Source organism: Prionailurus bengalensis, chromosome B4 (genome assembly GCF_016509475.1).
Source record: "Prionailurus bengalensis isolate Pbe53 chromosome B4, Fcat_Pben_1.1_paternal_pri, whole genome shotgun sequence".
Lineage (NCBI taxonomy): Eukaryota > Metazoa > Chordata > Mammalia > Carnivora > Felidae > Prionailurus > Prionailurus bengalensis.
The window spans coordinates 7,233,266-7,239,505 of record NC_057358.1 but is presented as its reverse complement, the minus strand read 5'-3'; positions in this window follow the sequence as shown (position 1 = coordinate 7,239,505).

The window sequence follows — 6,240 nt, the reverse complement described above, 5'->3', positions numbered from 1 at the left end:
CATTCTCAGGTCAGCCTTGGCGGGACTTCTACACGGTGCCAAAGAAGTCCCGTTGCCACTGAGAACTGGTCTTAGACTTGGCGAAGGGCAAGGTAATGCCCCGCCTACACATAGCCTGAGATAAGCTATGGACTGGTGAGCATTCCACTTTGTTTTGTTACCTATAAGCCTTCTTTAAACATCCCCTGGAAGTGCCAGTCCTTAAGTTGAGCGAGGCCACGCCTACGCTCAAGCTATAGGCAGGGTGGTATCCAACGGGAAGCTGGAGCCCTGTTAATTATAGGGCAAAAAGGTTGGGCTGAAGGGCTGCATGGGGCTTCTGTATCAGACATTCCATATTTCATGTGGACGAGTTTGATCCTTTAAGCTCTGAAAACACCGGAGGGCAAACTGTCAGCACCATGCACAAGAATTTTGCCCTGAACAAAATGACCTTTGAGCCCTTAACCGGTTTCATATTCTCCAGGCTTCTACGTACTTATTCCTCTTCGATCACTCCCCAACATCTTACGTGCATTTATTTGCTGGTAGGGTTGGCCCTCTCTGGCCAACAGCCACTGATTAACATCTAGTCTGCAAACCATGTAGAAACGTAATCCTTAACAAAATGGGGAAGTTCCGAACAAGCCAACATATTGTATTGATTTGCAAACATCAGCTCGTCGTGAGCATCTTTTCTCGCTACGTTATGGCCGTCTGTCTTCACTGAAAATCCACGGAGACGCCAGGATCGAGCTGGGGCTCTCCCGCCACATTATCGCAGACATCAAATTCGGTGGCTGGGTGTTGGGTGCAAAGTACGATTCTAAGGCCTCAAATGGGACATCCATTGACATAAATGAGACTTTTCTTTGTTTTTAAGACGTGAAGTCACGGTGACATCTTTCATTAGGGGCATCTTCATCTAGATATGTAACATCTTTTTCTCAGTGGTAAGCCAAAGCGGCTTTTCCCTTTGGTTTAAGGCTTACTCTGTAGACTTCCGTTTCATACTGTTAAGGCCGAGGACAGATATACTAGCTCTCCCGCAGTCTAGGACAGGCCCCTGGGGACAGGCCTTTCTGTGTCTGTGGGTAACTCAGATATGCCCATGGAGCTTCAGTTTCCTGGGTCATGACAGAGAGGGCAGGCCAGCAGTGTACCTTAGAGGACCAGGGTGATGGAAAAAGCGGATTGATACATGCCTCTTTCTTTCCTCCTCTCCTTTCACCTTTGTCCAGCCAGCTGGCTGTGGGGGCAGACACCCCACCAGCTCTTCTATCTGTGGTCATGGAAAGCAGAGACACCTAATCCCCAAGCTTCACCGTCGACACTGCCGTAGCTGAAAGCCTCTACCTTCATCAGAGCCACTGGTGACCAGGGAGGCAGCCAGCACAGCTGGCTGTGCCACCTTTCCTTCCTCGTCTCTGAATGGACACGCTAAGCAGCAGAGGGTCGGGCTGGGTCTGGAGTTAAGAGGAAAAGCTGCCGGAGGAAGGGGCTTGTCTAACCCACAAGATGGAGGGTCCATTTCTGATGGACCCGGGGCTGCGGTAGGGGCAGAGAATCGGGCTTCAAGCTCCAGCCCTTCGTGTCGCCACCAGTCACACTGAGGTTGCCCCCGTGGCAGGTCTCGGGCCCAGATGCAATTAAGAAGGCATGGTTCTCCTACCTCCTCTCTTGCGAGCCTAGGACTGAGCATCGGAACATGCTCAACCAGTGAGCCAGATCTGCGGTCCCAATTTGTCCCCAGGCACAGAGAGAGTAAGCTTCTAGAAGTGGAGCTCACGTGCAGGTGGATAGGATGTTCGCTTGCACGTACCGTTTATTAGGGGCTGAGGTATGTCCCAGGTATGTCTTGCTCCTCACCCACCAGAGCCTCTGAAGTTCGATCCCAAGAGCACTTTCATGCGGGTGAAAGGCCACCATTTATACATGACTAAGAACACTCGATCGTCCTATTACACTTGCCATTCTGGACAAATCCGGAGTAGTGAGAAGACACAGAAAGAGGGCTTCTTCCCTGCCCTTCCTTCGTGAAGCCCTCCCCTCTGGGAGTTTCAAGATGTTCACGAGAAATGAAAAAGATCACACTCTCACCTCACCTTGGGGCCCAAGGAACCCGCCGTCACCCTGTGAGATTAGAGGTTGTGAATAAAACTGCCCTGGGCTTGGGTAAGGGCCTTTCTGCCCTTCTGTATTTCTTTAACCAGTAGAGTAGACAGCAGCCAGTGGAACCAATTTCAGCGGACTACCGCCTGATGCAGATGAAGCCAAGATGGCACCCCAGCTCCAGGTGGGGATTGTTCAGTTTGAGTAGCAGAAAAATTCCTCAGCTTCCTGTTACCTACCCAGCCCCGGAGGGGCAGGGGATGGGACCCTCTAAGCCATCTGTTTCTCCAGGGGGAGGAACAGCCACTCCCTTTTGACAAATGAGGAATTCGAGATGTGAGGATCGGAACCAGAGGCTGGCGCAGCACAAGGGAAGGGCCATGAGCCAAGGAAGCGGGAGGCTCTGGAACCTAGAAAAAGCAAGGAAACAGGTCCTTCCCTGGGGCCTCCAGACGTGTAAAGAGCATAAATTTGGGCCATGATAAGCTACTACGATTTTGGTAATTTGTTACAGCAGCAGTGGGAAACATACAGATGTTGCCTGCATGGAGGCATTGGACTTGACATTCACAAAAAGTTTGCCTGGAAGCCAGAGATTTAGGTGTTCCTCTTCTATTACCTTATCTATGACCAGGCATCCGAGGAACTTCGAGAACATCCTGTCTGTCTCACACCCCACCCCACCCCCAGCTACTCCTACCTGCCCAGAAGGCTGTCTAATTGGAAGCCACCATGCTTAGTGAGTAATTTTGATTTCTCTTCTGAGAAAGGGACTGATATATGTTCAAAGCAGCGTAGCAGAGTCATTCGTGTCTCCAACAAAATGCTGAGCGTGGCCTATGCGCCAGGCACTTCCTCGCCGGGCTGCCGACATAGATCTGGCTGCTCCGATGGGGCCGGGCCTCCATCAAGGGGTGGGCTCTACAACCAGTTGGCTGCAAGTCGAAGCAAAGCCACTTAGCAGATGTGTGACTTTGAGCAAGTTACGCCCACTCTACCCCACGGTGTCCTAAGCCACGAAAGGACAACAGTTTTCCCACTCAACAGGGCTCTCCTGGGAATTAAGTGAGAAGATCCATCTGGGGAGAAGGGCACCCTTCCTTCCTCACGTCATGCGCTCCACGGAAAGGTTAATGGGTTATGAGCTTTGTCTGGTAGCCTAGGGAGACCAAACGGCCGCCTCCCGGCCCATCTTCCCACTCTGACCCCTCGAACTGTCCCGGCTGAGTGAGCCCCTAGGGTCAGACGGAACGAATGACCCGTCCCTTCATCCTTCCAGGAGGTCTCCATGGGTCCAGACACTTGTCGGGAGTCCTCGGGTCCTCAGAAGAGTGAACCCGATCAGTTGAGTGCTGGGAAATCCGGAATCCTCTGAGGGGGGCCCAGCTTGCTGCAACGCTGAAGACGTTCAAAGTGAAGAAGAGGGTGGCTTCATGCACTCGGTTCTCAAGTTTATAAAAGACAGGTCGGCCTACGTGCCCAGCACAGGATCGGTTTGCCTGCAGGAGAGAAGGGATTTCTGACTCAGTGCTGTGGGACTGTCGCCGGAGTGAGTCCCAGGCAGCTTCCGCTGCAGCAGCAATGACCATGGCTGGGGGCTGTGGCTGGAGCCCCCGCGTGTTCCGAGCGGCTCATCGGTGTTCAAGCATCACACCAGCCGTTCTGGGTAAGGCTCCGGAATGGAAATCCCAATAAAGGAGAGTAGAGTCGCCGCCCCCGACCATAAGAAAGGAGAGAACAGCCCCTTTTGACGAGGTGGATTTTACCTAATGATCCCTTCCAGTTCAGGAGATGGAGTTTTTAATGACCCTCAAAAAGCGAATGTTCTACCCAAGCTCCTCTCACCCTCACCCCCACCCCCAGCCAGAGCCCAGCAGATAGGACAAGGCATTGGAGATAAACTAATTGAAGATCAGGCTGCACACGGCCGATTCAACAGCAGCTCCCCCGCCCCCCCAATTTGCAGTTCCTTCTGTTTCTTTTCCTTATAAAAAAATTGTTTTAGTACTTTACCAGTTTGCTCAATAAGTCTTAATGAATTTTATAGTCAGAAACCAAGAAAGCCGAGGAAGGAAACAAAACTTTCATTTTCCAGGAGGTTTTTATGCCCAGAAACCAAAAGAAAGGAAGCCCAGATTAGCTGATTTCTAAGTGAGCTGCCTAACAGTGTAGGCATCGTGCGGGCACCATCCAATGTTTCTGCAGTGGGGTCCCTTTCAGGCCAATTCATCGAATCAGGATCCGGTTCCAGGAGCCAATGGCCTTGCCTGTGTCCACACACCCCTAAGGGGCGTCATTCTCCCCCCAAAGCTGCTTCCCTTAGAACACAAACTCCCCTCCAGGTGTTTGCACATCTTTGGGCCGGGCCTGGGCCGGGAGGTACAGGTGAGTGCTTTATAATGCCTGCCTTGTGTTTAGCCTGAGTCCTGTAGGGGTGGACGAGGAGGGGGCAGGGGGCCTGGGGGGAGGGGCTGTGGGCCGGCTCTCCAAATCCCCACTCCAATGTGCAGCCTGCCAAACTGCACACAGACATGACAGGGGATTGTAAAAACGCACCACAAACAATGTGGCTAATGTACCGGGATCCCCTGCAAAGGAGCTCCAGGGTGAGTGAGGAAGGACCTAGAGACATCAGAATCTGTAGAGAGCACCCCAAAAGGAAGAGCTTTGGGGAGGGGGGACGTTGATCTCCTTCCTCTGCGTGTCCCAGTCTCCAAAGAGGAGAGGGGTGGGGGAGGCCCAGGGGAAATGAAACGCTGGACCCTGGCTATCTCCCTAGAATAGCCTGTAAGCGATTCCGGCAGAATTTCTTTACACAATGGATGACTGAAATGTGAACCACGTTGCCAACATCAGCGGGACAATCAAGTCCTGTGTATTCCCCTCGAGAGGGGCCCGGACACATGGCAGAAAGAGTAGGGGATCTGCAGACTAGGACACTCACCCCTGTCCGGGGTCGACAGTCACAAAATATAAGTTAATTTTGTGTTTTGCAAGATTGTGCCAGGAGTGGAATCACCCCGACCCTTCTGGAATCGTATGAACTATTACCACCCTAGGCTTTTAAAATACGCCGGTCAAAACACTGAAGGTGATGTGAGGACGTCTTTCCTAATAAAGGATTGGAAAGAAAGAAAGAAAGAAAGAAAGAAAAAGAAGAAAGAAAGAAAAAGAAATCCAATGGAATCACAGTATTTGTCTTCTCCAGTGGTCTTGGAGATCATCTCGTCCAATGACACAGATCAAGAGCCGATTCCCAGAGAAATCAAACAATTGGCCTCAGACCGTTGCTCTTCGTCAGTGCAAGAGCCAGGGATGAAACCCAAGCTTTCGGGCTCCTACATTCAAATGATCAGTTAATTTCTCTGAAATCTCAACTTTTCCCTGCACTGCGCTTTTGCAAAGGATGTGGACAAGTCCGCTCTGAGGGTGTATTCACACTGGGCAAGAGGGAATAAACAAAAATGGAAGTGTGTCTCAGAAGTTCATTTGAAGGTGCAGGAAGGGGCTGGGGTGTGACCCAGCTGTTCTGGATAATGGTTAACATTTTTTGCTTTGCGGATAAAACTATATATCACGTACTATCGCCCCCAATGTTTTCTTTTGGGCTTTCAATTATTGCTTAATTTTCAAGTGATTACTATTATTAATTTTTAAATCTCTGCTTAGCTTGGTAATTGAAGGGGATTTATCTAGAGGAGTCCATCATGACTGCTGTCCAGGAGAGATCACAGAGACAATTCTAGACCTTGGGGTGGATTGGGGGTAGAGGACCGAGGGGGTGCAGAACAGAAGGGAGCATGGAGTAATAGTGCTTCTAAATCTCTTAAACGTAAATGGGACAATTCACTGCTGTGGGGAAGGTATCAGAGGAGTGGGGGGGAAGGATGGCATTTGAGTTTCTGGGTTTGAATTTTGCGAACAGATCTTTTTTACCAAATTCAAGTCCGGCACACAGACGTGCAAAGGATTTGCTTCCTGCACACAGTTCTTAATTAGGAAACACTAAAATGAAGTCCCATGATGAGGAGGAAGCTTTTAAAATGATTTTAAGGCCAAAGAAAGGCTTAGAAGATAGACAGCCACCTCAGAGGTGTGCTCTGGGGGTCCCCGCTTCTGCAGCCTTCTGTCTGCCTGGCAAATAACCCA